Here is a 15,224-nt window from a genome sequence, read left to right as displayed (position 1 = left end):
TCTTTTGCGTAGCAGAGCGTAGCTGACAGTAAGCGTCAGTCCCCTGCTCTTTCCTTGCCCTTCTTTGCGTTACGCTTCCGTCGCTATGCTGAATCAATACCGACTAGCTCTGTTATCGGTTCTTTTGTTAAAGGTCCGGCACATCCTTTAAGGAAGGTCGTAACAAGATGAGAAGAGGCGCGGCCTGCTCAAGCCTGTTCGCCTCCTCCGTACACCGCTTTTTGCCGGCCCCTACGTGAGCTGAGGCCGTTCTACGAGGTACAGGGCACGAAAGAAAGGTAGGCCGCGCGCGAGCTTATAAAGCTTGCGAACCTCGTTTCCCTGACGGGGTACAGCCTTGACGCCAGGTTCCTCAGCGCCACGGCGGTGACCTTCGAGCGAGCGCCAGGAGAAGGCGACCTGAATAGCGCTTCATTAGGGGCGGCCCCCGGGCCTGCAACGAACTCGCGGTGTTCAGAGAACGAACACGCGCATTGTGAGCCCGCGAGAGGCAGCGTGCGCGCGCACGCGCTAAGTATCCGCGAGACGACGGCGATGGCGGTGCTCAAGGGTGCTCGTAAAATTCAAGCGTTGGCAGCCGACGTCGTCGTAAAGGCGCGCTGAGAGCCGTTTGCTTGCAGTGGACAACGCCGCTGCGTATCCCGCAACGGCGGCGCCTGCCAGGCAACTGGAAATCACAGCGACGTTGCACTTTTGTTTTTGTTCCTTGAGCTCGTTGATCTAAAGTGCGCTCCGATTGAGACGCCTGGCTTAAGAGAGCACGCTTTGAACCGCGGCGTGCTAGTCAGAATAAGCGTAAAAAAAAGTCGCATAGCATTCAAGACAAAAAACCACGCCAGCGCGGGTTCGTGACTTCGTGGCTGAGTGTCACGGAGGAAACAGTATTGGTTAAACATTCGCAACTCGCTGTTTACTATGAATCGATTTCTGATACCAGTGGTCACCCCAGTTTTAAGGATAATGAATGTTGCGCAAAAAGAAATTGGAACTTATCTTGGCTGGCTGGAGATGTGCGGACAATAGAGCACGTAGGTACGTATATGTAGAGTTTGTCACAAACAACGTGAAATGTGTGGTAGATAGGCACAGGGGAGCGTACACAAACGCTCTGTGCTCCGTCCCTGCCTATGTATTTAGGGTATTCTCTATTGCCAGGCGTAATACGACAGAGGGCCTCGGTATTGCCAGAGGCTCCCTGCTTCTAGGCTTTCGTCAACAGCTGGCCCTGATAAAATTGCCAAGCTACTCTCAGCTATTTGCAACCGGAGGCCTGGAGAAAGATTTAGACCTACTGCAACCAGTGATAGAAGGATGTCATCCCCGAAAACATGAAATCAAGTAGGTTGGCCCCTTTGCTGGAACCTCGGATATCTTCGCCTGGCCGCAGCTGACTGAGCAGGCAAGATGCGCGAGCAAGATCATGGAAGCGGTCTTCTTCGCCCTTCTAGAGTGAATATTCGCCATCATCGAAAGATAACAAAACCACAGTCTGTTTTTTTTTTGCCTATGCAGATCTCCCGCACAGCCTTTTCTCGCCTTATTTTCAACCATCCATCTTCTCTTAAGCAGTACTTACACACGACAAGACAAAACTCTCTTTTATGGCACCTTTCGCAGCCTGTATAGAGTGCCTACACATTCAGGGCTCACAAACAAAAGAAGAAAATGACACGTAAAAAAGGCCAGGCAGAGTGCTTTCGTTTTGACCCTTCTGAGCTTGCCTTTGCTGCAAGATATGTGTGGCGCTGTATGCGCTTTTACCCCGACGGCTCTCTTTAAGTACACAAGCTGATCAGGCACTGTTTCGAACGCGTTAACTTACTCGCTTTTGATTCGAATTGTACGTTTGCTTACTAATGGTGGGCTTGGAATATTTTATGGCGAAGGCACCGTGACGAAGGCGCGCACCAGAAATATGCCGCAGTTAGTAGGGCAGACATCTTCACGGCGGCTGTCATCAGTCGGGATTGCTCTGGAGGCACTCCTTCCCGACAAATGTCCTTCATTTTTGCCCACCTATACGATAGACGTCACCAGACAACATCCTTTCACCGACAGTGCAGCAGATAGGTTTGAAAAAAGCAGAGGACAGGGCGGTCTATTTGTGCATTATAACAAAGCCATAGTTTGCCTACCATGCAAAGATAGTTGGAGCTGATTCTGAACATTAGAGCATGAAATTGTCCAACGATATGCGCACCTATGCTAAAGCAAGCCCCCTTCTTATGCGCCGCGCATTTCAAAAGCGCAGATTTTGCAAGCGGGATGCGTCACTAAAGGGATTCCGTGTTTGGTGAATAATTGACAACCTTCAGAATGGCACGCTACAATAAAGAATATACAAAGAAAATTATAACAAACCACAATGTCAAAATGCTCACGGCGCATGTCGCGCCAGTTTGCGTGTTTCGATAGACGCAGGTTATGACAAAGCCCGGATGCGCCTCTGCAGCCGCCGCACGCGCACAATTTAGGCCTCTGCATGGACAAATTACGGCGCCGGAAGGGCTGGCAGCGAAGGCGGGCGAGAAGGGGAGACGAGAGGGCGAAGGCGCCAGGGATTCCAAATTAGGGAGTGTTCGAGGGAGGGCGCTAACGAAGGCCTCATCCCCGGTCGCTGGCCTCGCGTCAAACTGCCCGTTAACGCGCTGAACACTCAGGCGGAGGAAAGGAAGTGGGGCGAGAGGATAAACGAGAATGCACGAGATTGCATAGCCTGCCCAGTGCCAGACCAGATGGATGGACGGAGAGAGCCTGCGTCTGGCTTAACGGCGCATAGGCACGTGCAGATGCCCGCATGCGAGGCTGACACTTGCAAAGGAGAGGGCTAGACGGAGTGCGAGAAATATGGCACGCACACGTGCCGCGGTTCTAGGGTGTTGTGCCGCGTGTGGTTCGCACAACGTCCATATATATATATATATATATATATATATATATATATATATATATATATATATATATATATATATATATATATATATATATATATATATATATATATATATATATATATATATATATATCGAGGCAGCTGGCTGTAGATTTCAGTACTTACTCTCCACCATCGCCTCACCCTGCGTGATCAGACGACTTAAAACCTCGTGGATCTCGAAACGCTGGATACGCCCTCTGCCGGAAGCGCTTCCACAGCTGTCTACTCTGGCGAGGCGTAGATTAATTACAAAAGGCTGCTCGCTGCTTTCCTTGCCAGAAGCCGAGACTGAGAGAGAAAGAGAAAAAAAAACAGCTGGAAAGCGGGAAGCTATGCTTGCAGAGCGGGTGTTAGGCAACCATGAGCACACAAGGCCTCAAAACGAAGTTTGTACCGCAAGGATAGGTGGCACCAACCTGGTACCTGCGCTGAATTGGCGCAGTGAGGCAGTCGAAACAGCGAAATGCGCGATGAGATCAGATGATGTGATTATTGCATTATGTTAAATTCGGTGCGCTTGTGTTTTCAGAAATTATACCGCTCTCTGCAACTTGGTGCCCTCATCAGTCAATAAAGGGTGAAATTCGTAATAAGATGCGTGGATGTAAATAGGCCTTTCACGGCCAGCGCCCGCACGCCCAACATTTATGGTAAATATCGATGGGAGACACGGCGTCGGTTAATTTCCATCCGAAAATTTTGAGGCAGGTTGTCTGTAGCATAGGTCGTTATTATGCGGCTCACGCAGTTTCCAAAAGCGAGATATCTGAGCAGCTTGAATGAGATTTAGCTCGGGAGAGAAGCGTGGTGGCCAGCATGTGCGGATCAAGTAATCCCCCGTTAGCAAGACACTGTTAAACAGCTGGTAGTCGAAGCCAGAATTTTGCTGTTTGTCGGAACTATGACGTAAATGCTGAAATTGTACAGCCAGGAAAACATGGTGAACTATTCATATTAAACTGCATACACTGGCAGCGAAAAAATGCACGTTTTAATGTTTACAATTGTACGGACATTCGTGCTGGATATATTCCGTTATGTCACTGCAGCTGATATATGTAGCATAAGTGTTTATATTGAGCGTCCATGCAGTAATTATACCATAACCTTAACAAAAACCTAAGAAAACTTAACAGTCATACAATCTCTAAGATAATACAACGTTACATTGGCTAAAGGAAACCATCTTTAAAAAATTACCTCTTTATCAAGCAGTCACAATGACGGAGTACTGATGCATTTTTGCTTTGCTTTAGTTATGTAGTAAATATCTACAATCTCTCTCTCTCTCTTTCTGTTTTGTCTCTGGCTCACTTCAGGCCCTTTTTTTCCAGTACTTGCTGACACCCGCATCTTTTACAGTGGTGTCGCCCATTTGGTCACCTATATTAATGTGCACTCGCAGAGTGTGCTCTATCGTTGAAACATCGGCCTGTCTGCCCAATGTAAGAAGACCCGCAGCTCAGTGTAATCTCGCAAGCTATATCGCGGTTGCAATCGATGAAAGGTTTTACATACATCTGAGAGCAACCCACACGTGGTTCTTTCTTTCTTAACAAAGGGCATAACTTTGCCAGCTTACAAAGACAGAAATGTTCTTCCGCGTGTTCTTTTATGTATAGCCCTATAACGCAGAGATGTTTTTCCTGTACTGACGCACTTATCTGTAACGAAAGAGAAAACGCAATGACAACAAATGCAAGACGCTCAATCTAAAGTAGTTCGGTTTGGTTACCAGCACCCGCAAGTGGTTTAACACTGTGTATACACACGTACGAATTGGTTTGAACAATGTTGCTGTAGTTTATGGTTTTTCTTCTTTTTTTTTGTCTTTTCGAATCCCAACTCAATGCCCAGAGTGGTTATATCTCACGATATTCCCACGCTCGGGGAGACATGAGTGCTAGCTGTTTTGGCCTAGAACAACGTTGCGCCGGACGTACGATGTGGTGGAGTTCGTGTTCATATACACAATTATTTCATTTTTGTAAGACTCTTATAAAAAATTCTAAATTCACATATTAGATTTGACTGTGCTGCATTGTTATTTAAATGTTTAGACGAGAAGGGATGGAATTTTTTTTCATTCTATATTTTTTTTCAGACTAACGCAGCCTAAATTTATTACCAAATGGAGGAAGGCTTTTATGCATCATTCCGAGTAAGAGCACAAAATTAATAGGTCATCATAACTTAAGGTGATTCTTATCTTTTATCCACATGGTTTATTTTAATAAAGTATGCACATCTTAATCTCATTTTCATGGAATGCCAGACGGCATGTTAGGGCTTGCAAAACAGCTAGCACGTTTGATCAAACGATATTCTCTCTAAGCAGCCAATAGACATTGTATACTAAATAATAGTACGCTACGACATGGAGTTAATTAAGAGTACGAGTACATCGTGAATGCGTGGGTTAATGTAAAATGATATTCTTTTTTGGGAACGGTCGAAACGTTGTATGCACTAAGAAAGCACATACAAGGCAGGAGTCTTCCAACATTAGGAGCATTGGTGGGGCGGGAAACAATTCCGAAGAAACTGCGTGATTCGTCGGTAACTTCAAACGATCGAATCGTGCTGACGACTGCCGTGGGATGACGAGGTTCCTTGTCCATTAATGTGCTTGTATAATTATGCAGGACACTTTGTCTCGTTGTTTAGACATTCAGATCGATTGGGAATGCGTGGGAAGAAACAATGAAGACACCTTTTAGCAAGAATGGCGATTCATTTTATTCAAACCCTGAGGGCAGAGAGAGACTGGCGGCAGAGCGAATTCTCTTGCAAGTGACTGATACTTTTTCCAGGCAGCATTTTCAGCTGCTGCACATGTTTGTCTGCACAGTTACCACTCACTATGCCACCGTACGTGCGTTGTGCAACGCCATTTTGTCTCCCGCGCGATCAACTGAACCACAACGATGGAGGCTCTGAATGCTGGTATGATAAGAATTACTATTACGGCTCAGGATGAGTCAGGACGGCACGAAATAGGCACCAAGTCTTCGTGGAATAATTAGCTTTCCTTTTTTACTACTTCCATTGCAACCTACCTGTCCGCAAGTATTTCACATTGTGATGATGATTATTATTATATTTTCGCATCGCCTTTGAAACGGGTCTATGAAAGATAGTTACCTAGCCTGCTTGAGTTAAACAGGTGTGCTATACATGCTTTTAATTCTAGAATTTTTGTATACATTTCCTGAATGTACTATTCTCGCCCTCAAAATTTCTCTATCTACCTTGTACCGCTGCCTTTGGCTGTAAGGGATCCGGTCTTATCAATCTCTTCTATGCTTTTTTTTCACCAATACTCTAAACGTCTCTTGCTTATCTTGACTGCTGACTGGTTAATGGTTCTATGCGCTTTAAATCCAAGCGTTCCTGGAAGGTGTAGGTTACCTACGGGTCTCAATGGGTGAGTTGAGTTGAGTTGAGTTGTTGTAGGCTACTGGTGGGATTAGCCTTGCAGTTGCTGCCGGCAATTGCTCCACCCTAGCGACACTTAAAATAATTAAATCACGTAATCCGACACAGACCTCCCAATTACAAATGTTCACTCCTCAGTTCACCATGTTGAAGCCAAATCCGTGTCCTGTAGGTAATTTAACAGAAGGCGAGAGACCTCCTTCCTACACAACCGGTTCCCGCGCGGGAAAACTATGTCCTGAAGCGAACTGTGAGGAAGTCCTGTGTTCTTGAGAGACCCGAATAACACCCTCCTTTCCGCGTTATACACAGTACAGCACATTAGGTAAGGTTCTATGTCACCACACACACCACACGTTGAACATAATGGTGATAACGCCAGGCCAGTCTTAAACATCCACGCAGGGGTACGAGCAGAGCCCGTGCGAATGCGGAGCAGTAAGGTTGGTTGGTTTCTTTGGAGACCCTTGATCACACATGGCTTGTGAGGTGAGCTCCACAAAGAACTGAAGTGGCACGACACCGCTTCTCTGAAGAGTCTCCCGTCTTCTTGAGGCACTTTTCTCGTAGGATTCCCAGACAGCGCTCTATGGGCGAGGCTGTCCGCCATCTCGTTGCCTATGATACCTATGTGTGATGGCACCCATTGGAATCGTATGGAGAAGCCTTTGACACTGAGATTTTGCACCGAACGTAGGGAGCTTAGAGATAAGGCATCAGTAGGGAATCCGTGCTCTAACCTTTGAAGGGCGGATTTCGAATCTGTAAGAATGACCACAGGTTGAGGCGTACAAAACCGTAGCTTTTTGAGAGCTGCCTCAATGGCAACGCTTTCGGCCGTTGTGGAGGACACGACTGCAGTGAAGCGAACGGACCAATCAAAGTTCAAAGAGGGAATGTGAAAAGCAGCTGCACTAGATCCTCTGACCTTGTCCACAGAGCCATCAGTAAAAATTTGAAGATGACGTGCATATTCCGTTTCAAGATGTTCCAGTACGAGCGAACGCGTTGCTGCCAAAGGAGAACTCCGCTTAGCACGAACGTGAGGAACTGCCAACGAACTATCGAGGCTCGGGAAAGACCAACGTGGTTTCGACCTCTTAATTCGACCTCTAGCGTCAAGACCCAGGTAACCAAGAGTATTAAGGGCCAAGTACGCTCGGGACTCGGATCTCTTTCGAAGGCGCTGTAGAAGGGCTCGGCCAGCTGCCGTCTGTTTGAGGCGGCCAATTTGCATCAATAACCTTTGTGAAGCGACTAAGCTAAGAGGTCTCGATAGAGATTCATAAAGTACTGCATTGTTAGGAGCAGTCTGCGGAACGCCAAGAGCCCTTCTTAGGCCCTTTCTGTGCAGAACCTCAAGTCGTTCCAGCTGTGATATCGATGGGGAAATTAAAGGGAGCTGATACATTATTCGACTCGTCACTAGTGCATCGTGCAACCTGATCATTGAAGAAGGGTGATTTCCCCATTGCTCACTTGCAACTCTACGGATTACATTGAGACGCGAAGATATCGATGTCACAACCGAGTCCACAGCTCGTCGCCACTGTAGGCGGTAGTCGATAATGACGCCCAAAAAGCGCTTGTGTTTAAATTGTCGAAGACAAGATTGATTAAGGTCTATCTTCAGCCGCGCATACCTTCTTCCTCTACCTGGAAACATTATGAAGCCAGATTTTTCCACCGAGAGAGTCAACCCCACACCTTAAAGGTAATTTTGAACTGAAAGTAATGCCTGTCGAGCTATAAGAGCTAAACGCTTGTGTTGATATCTGGTTAACCAAAGACAGATGTCGTCCGCGTATATCGACATATGGACATGCCTGCAATGTTTTTGCACTTCAGCGGGAAGACCAGCCATTGCAACGTTAAAGAGCGTTGGGGAAAGAACACTTCCTTGAGGTACACCTCGCGATACCACCCTTTCGGTGCTTGAGGTACTTCCTAACCGCACTTGAATTTTCCGATCACTGTTAAATGAGTGAATGAAGCGCAGAAGATAACCCTGTACGCGCATGGCCTGCAAACTATTTAGTATTGAGCTCTGAAGGATGGTATCATAAGCCTTTGATACGTCTAGGAAAATAACTAGTGTTGAAAGGCCGAAAGCTCTATGATGTTCAATATGGCTTATCAAGTCCAAGACGCTGTCTTGCGCGCTTAAACCTGTTCGGAATCCAGTCATGCATGTTGGCAGAGCCCTTCTATCTTCGAGCCACCAAGATAAACGCTTACTTGCCAGCTTCTCCATAAGCTTAGCCACGCACGACGTCAGTGATACAGGACGATACGAGGCCAAGTCTGTCATTTCTTTGCCGGGCTTCAGCACTGGGACAACGCGAGCCACTTTCCATGAAGGAGGAACGTCGCCAGTCTCCCACACTCGATTGAGATAGCTTAGAAGCATCTTTCGGTGTTCCAGAGGTAGGTTCTGCATCATCTGGTTGGTGATGCCGTCAGGACCTGGTGCACATCGACGCCGTAGGCCGCTGAGTGCTGTCTGTAGCTCTCGAAGTGTAAACGGGGCGTCCATCACAGACGTAGATGTTGCAGGTGGAGTGCAGGGAGGAATTCCTGAACTTGCACTTACAAATGCATCTGCAAATTCCTCTGCCAAGCACACGAGAGGTTTCTGCTTGCGCAGTGCCAGCGCTTCAAAAGGTTTACTAGGACGAGAATCACCAGCAAGACTGCCAATGACTCGCCAAATCCTCGTCATCGGTGAGAAAACCGTCAAGCTAGCGCAGAAGGACGCCCACTGCGACCTACAGAGCTTGTTCGTATGGCGTCGAATGGCAGAGTTAAGCCTATTGAAGGTCGTCTTCAAGGATCTGTCGTCGTTCTTCCGCATCAGTTGTCGCTCCGCCCTTCTGCGCGCTGCGCAAAGGTTCCTGAGTTTTAAATCCGGAGTCGGAAAATGAGTAGGCAACTTGATCGCTGTGGTAGCAGCCATCTTACCAGAAATCATTTTGTCAATCACATCACCAGAAACACATGCAAGTTGCTCCCTGTATTTGTCCCAATTAACAACATGGCTAATTTTAGAGTCGCGCAAATGGAAGTCGGCAGTAAACACAAAAATTGGATAGTGATCACTTCCCATGCGGTCAGGTGCAGTTGACCACTTCACGCGGACGTCAGATGAATGCAAGGTTAGGTCTATTGATGTGGCTGAGGCTGGAGGCCGGAAGAAAGTGGGACTTCCGTCATTGGCCACGCACAAGTCCAAACTATCGATAACTTCTACAAGTTTGCGTCCGCGGGAATCTGTGTTCCTGTCACCCCAGAGAGAGTGATGGGCGTTGAAGTCCCCGCAGATAATTCGGGGCGCCGGGCAACGGTCACAAAGCTGCTGCAGAAACAAGTCCATTGCTACCTTCTTCCGCGGAGACACGTATACGGATGCAATAGAAAGAGTTCGGAAGCCAAGACGTATCCTCACAGCCGCTACCTCAATACTATCGGTGCAAAGATCGGTGACGTTCAAAGCCACATGAGGAATCTCTCTTCGTATGTAAAGGGCAGCGCTTCCCGCGGGAGATGACTTTATGCTGCAATTCTTATGGGCGACATATCCAGTTAAAGATCTCCCGCTTTGTAGGCCAGCCTCCGAGAGGGCTAATACTGGAACGCACGCATCTTTCAGAAATAATTTAAGTTCTGCTAATCGACTTATAATCCCAGCGCAGTTCCATTGCATAATAAATGGCACTTTTCGGTGATTTTTGGTTGCACGAGGTTGAAGAAGACTAGCCATATTATAAGGTGAAGGTCGCTGCGAAGGTGGTAATCATGGGCTCAAAGGAAAGAACGAGCTGTAGAAAGTTCTTCAGGGTGCCAGTCTGCATCACTTGAACATATGAACGCAGGACTTCAAACAAAACTCGCAGAAGGTCGGACAGTTCCTGATTTTTGAGCTCCTTATTTTGCTTTATGCACTTCCTCACAACTTCAACAAAGGTTGCGGACTTGGACCCACTCTTGGCCACTTCAGCTGGTGTCTTCATCTCTTTTGAGGCGAGGGAATGTCCTCCATGTTGTCGAGTCTGGCTGTGAAACTTGTCCGGCTGTCTGGCTGTCAAGTCTGGTCGCTGAGAAACTTGGACACTTTTTGCTGCAGCAGATCGAACAACCGACTCACCCACAGAGGACTTTGCCGTCTTGCTAGGCTCAGGTCGCTCTCTGACGCTGCTGGTTACCATGCTACGAACGTCCAACTCTAACGCAGGGAACTCAACTTCCGAATCTAACGCCGGGAACTCGTCACTTCCAGGTATCCGCTTCTCAGTAGGTTGTGGTTTGGGACCACTAATGAAGGACACTCGGCGGTGTAAGGTGCTTACACGGAAGGGGCAGCCACCAAAACTCGCTGGACGGTCACCACCACAATTAGCGCAAGCAAAATCTGCCTTGCAGGCTTTGTAATCGTGGGCGCCACCGCATCGTTTGCAACGTTGATCTTTGATGCAAACTTTAGCTACATGCCCAAAGCGTTGGCACCTAAAGCATCGGGGAGGAGGTTCAACGAATTCTTTGACTGCATGCTTGGTAAAACCGAGGTCAATTTTTTCGGGGCGCTCGGTGTTAGGAGCAAACGTTATCACAACAGAGTTAGTAGGTTTCGCTGCCCATTCTTTTTCTTGAGTCTCCACCCGGCGCATGAGACGTTCCATTTTTCCTTTCGTGTTCCATTAGGATGTGCTAAGTGGTCTCCGGATTTTCGCTGCGTTACAGAGGTGCCACACCGCGAGGCGTATTGGCAGCTTATGTTGCCACGGCCACGGGGTATTTATTAGTTTCTTCTGCTGTGCTTCTCCGTAACATGCTAGCCATATTAATAAAAAAAATAAAAAGCCAGTTGTGAGCGGGTGTAAACGATTAAAAAACAACGACTAACAAAACATCGTGGTATATTTAGCTATAAGCATAAAGCTACGTTCACATGCCCCAGTAACTTGGTAGTAATATGCCAACGATCTATCGTTAGCACGTGCCTCACTTGTGCTTAACAAAGCATATTGCTTTTAATATTGTTGCCGTCATAGAGCACGAAAGAATCAAATTTTCAGTGATTTTTTTTCAGGGTTGTGAAAATAAAACCGATGAAGTTCATGGCATGAAAATCCCTTTAAGTAAAACAGTCAGCGCTGCCCATCTTTCGCATGCCTTTTATTGGTTGAATTCGTGTAAGAATGCTTCCATAACAATGCGAAATTGAACTGTTAGTAAGCTTCTTTTGCGCTGCAACATAGTCTTCCTAACTAAACGAAGCTTATAAGAAGTGGATTTGGATGTATGCAGCTCACACTGGTTTTGAGGAGACATACAGAAACTGGAGAGAGAAATCTAGCCGGAGCTGCCGATCCGGTCACGACATATGCTACCGCAAATGGAAGGCATTGAGTGACATTGACAGCTAGCTGACACTTCTAGCAAAAGGGACAACATAACGAAAAGAAATACGTTCACAACTTCTCTTGCCGTGAGAAATAGAATTGCAAACAGGCGGCAATGGCTAAGTTCAGGCGATAGCAGAGAAAGCAAGTACAGGTGTCAAAAAAGTAAGAGTAAGAAGAACGAACAAAAAGCAAAATAGAGATTTCAAAATCTACAGCGGGCGGTAAAAAAGGTGGCACGGTTTCTTCAAAAGCAGATTGCACAGATCACGAAATTGACAAAAACTCGCCTCCATGTTACATAGCTTTCTCGCGTTATTTACCTCCCAGCTATAGGAAATGACCTGGCTTTCAAAACGGGAAGTGCAAAGGCGCATAGTATCTACTCTCCCCGCCTCCTTCCCTCCCTCCCTTTTTCATCATCTGCGACGGGACACATCGAGCTCCCTGTTTGAGCTTGAGGAGATATCGAAACGGGAAAACGGCGAATGCAAGCAAAGGAGAGAAAAGAAAAGAAAAGAAAAGCAAGCCGCACGTAACAGTAACACACGCCGTAACAAGTGCAGTCACAAAACGTGCAGAAGGGGGAAAAAAAACAGAAAAAGGACGTCAAATGAATTCGTGAGCAGAGCAAAAGCACTTGAAGCATTGATACGGGGTGCGGAGCTTTCGACGGGGGCCCCCCGATAGCAGCCGCCAGCGACGCAGGGATGCGCTCGGTGGAGCGGACGCAGCAGCTCGCTGAAGAGAAAACGAATGCGGATTCGGCCGCCCGCGCTGATCGGACGCCTCAATCTCGGAACGCCTCTGACGCACATTTCTCCATCCCCGCGCGGCTGCAAACAAGCAAGCAGTTCAGCAGTATAGCGTGGCCCGCCGCCGATGCGATGCCGTTGGCGATCTCGTCAGGGTCCGGTGGGCCGATGGATCGGCGTCCTTGCGGGAGCGACGGCGCGGTCGCCCGATATTGCGCCGCTGCTCGCGGCGCGATCACTTCCTCGCTGCCCCAAGCTGCGGACGACCGAGACAGCTATGCGCGCCTCACGCTGTCGCGTCAAATATGGACGTGAAATACCGGAAGAGTACGCGAGCGTTACTAAATTACACTCCTATTTACAGTCAGACAAACGGAGCCAGACTTTCTTTTTTTTTTCGTTATGAATTGGCGCACATGAAAGGCGAATACATTCCAGAAGAGGCGCTACTTGCGATTATAATTACACGCACGATGCGCGTTAGCTGTAAGCAGTGCGCACGCTATCGTCGTTGTAATATGTGTTACAAATATTTCAGAAATTATCACCGAATACATGTCTTTAATTGGATAAGCTGCCACAATATGGCGTTATTGTGGGAAGAAAATGCGCATCTTTCCCTCCGGTTCGAAGCCTTATCTTTATTGCTTACTTGGCATCACAGTTTCGCCCTCATGACGCCATGAGTGCGATAGTAACATGTCAGAATATTACACGAAGTGTAAGGCTCGTAGCTGTAGTGACAGTATGAATTGAAGTAAACGTCAGGAAACGAAGGAACCGACATCTTTCTATCTTCCATTTCTGTGTTGCTGTCACCTCTCTTCTGAAGAGTAGGTAGGCGTTGCGCCCCTTCCGGTGGCAGTTGCCAGCCTGCTCCTCGCTTTCCCTTGCCGATTAATTGTATATGTGTGTTCAAAACAAATAATAATAATAATAATAATAATAATAATAATAATAATAATAATAATAATAATAATAATAATTAGTGACTTTACCACCACCACTTTTTTGTACCGGGTAAGCTTCGAACGTCTTTCCCGGGCCGATCGCGTAGGTAGCGAATAGCCGCGCCAATAAAATTACATTATTTTCAGGTTTGAGCTCTGTTATTGTTTCGCACTTTTAATATTTAAGTCTTAGAAGATTTAATATAGAAAGCCTGCATTCTCAAAGTTTTTTTTTCCTGGCATTTATGCGTGGGGCTGCCATTCTCCATATTCTGAGGCATCATTTTTTGAAGAACATAAGACCTCTTATGAGCAACTTTTGTGATATAATGGTGTCGAAATATAAGCCGCATTTACCGCATGTGATATAGTGTGGCATGTCATATAGCATACATATTCCTAAATATATACGGGCTCTCACGGCAACCCCAACCGCAATAATTCACTAGGAAAGCCATTATAATTCTATCGCAATAAAATAAGTGTACGCAATGCATAGAATTACCAGGCGTATTTGAATTGACGAATGGATAACCTTATCAGAAAACGTCAACAAGAGGCACAGCTCTTGCGAAAGTGGCTCCCTTCTTGTTCTTAAAAGGAATGCTCAGTCCCGAATATTCACGGTCGTTCTAAACAATTAATAAATCCACTTTTCAATACGTGTCTTCATAAACTTTAATGAAGCGGCTGCGTTTGCCGAAAACATTCAGGAAGAGCTAGCAGCAAAGGAAACGGTAGTCATCATTCGTTACAACGCCACCTTGCACCAACCAGTCGTGGTGACAGGCCTTTGGCTGCTTCATTCTTTGTCGCGGTTGTTAAGGTTGCAGATAAACACCTTAGTCCAAGTCACCAGGAAACTTGGAGCACGTGAAAGAAATCATGAATGCAAGATGCAACAATGCCAGGCTATGCGCTGGCAGTGACGACAGCTCGAAACAGCGACGCTGGTGGTCAAGGTGCCCGCCGCGCCGCGAGCTGTTCTGGAATGCGCACTGCTATGCAAATTCCGGACCACGTGCGGTAACGAGGGAGCCGTTCAAATATCTACGAAAGCCGAGGGCTCAAAACCGCGACAACAAAAGCCAACAACCTGCAACTCGAGACGGGAAATACCGAAAGGGCGCATGAATTTCCATAAAGCTCTAACGAGGAGCGAATTTCACGCGGCAGGCGCAGGGCAAGGTGGCCCCGCGTCCGCTCCTGGGGCTCCGAATACGTGCGCTTGGCCGAGCGGCGATCGATGAAGGCGTTCCCGCCGAGCGGATGGCTGCCCGGGAAAACGACACGCTTGGCGAGAGAAGAGGAAGCCGGACTACGGGACGCGTCCGGTGAACGGGGGTCTTGCGAGGCGCGATAGCCGCGCTGCGTAACACACACACACACACACACACAAAAAAAATACTTCCCTGCAGCATAGGAGGAAAGTTATCCGAAGGCAGGAAAAGTGCGAATCGACTAGAGAGAGACGTTCACTTTCACGAGAAGCTCTTGACGTTAGCCTGGCAGATAGCCTACAGCATATGGCCTGGCATAGTAACTGGCAGCTGTTGGGTCAGCATTATGGAACACAAAGTTAAAACAAAAGCACAGACACTCCATAAGCTTATAGACGTGCATATGCACGCTGTATTGACTATTGAAACGCAAGCTGCTGACATTCCACCCTTTGTGCATCGATGGTTGGTCAGTTGCGTAAAGAAGACCGACAGATTTTCGGGCGTTTCGGTGATCGTCGTCTTAC

General features: G+C 47.2%; 1 protein-coding gene and 1 long non-coding RNA gene across 14 annotated transcripts in view; one reads left to right on the top strand and one right to left on the bottom strand.

Moving 5' to 3' along the window:
- LOC135918168 (neuroligin-4, Y-linked-like) overlaps nucleotides 1–15,224 on the bottom strand; it is a 694,509-nt gene that overhangs the window by 193,658 nt on the left and 485,627 nt on the right. The window lies entirely within an intron of this gene.
- LOC135918180 (uncharacterized) overlaps nucleotides 1–15,224 on the top strand; it is a 118,940-nt gene that overhangs the window by 50,038 nt on the left and 53,678 nt on the right. Inside the window, exon 3 of the long non-coding RNA XR_010569591.1 lies at nucleotides 134–278. This is a non-coding gene — a long non-coding RNA (uncharacterized lncRNA). The remainder of the gene's footprint in view (nucleotides 1–133; nucleotides 279–15,224) is intronic.

This window comes from Dermacentor albipictus, chromosome 1, assembly GCF_038994185.2.
Source record: "Dermacentor albipictus isolate Rhodes 1998 colony chromosome 1, USDA_Dalb.pri_finalv2, whole genome shotgun sequence".
Taxonomy (NCBI): Eukaryota; Metazoa; Arthropoda; class Arachnida; order Ixodida; family Ixodidae; genus Dermacentor; species Dermacentor albipictus.
The sequence above is the reverse complement of the archived record's forward strand: the minus strand, read 5'-3'. Positions and strand labels throughout refer to the sequence as shown.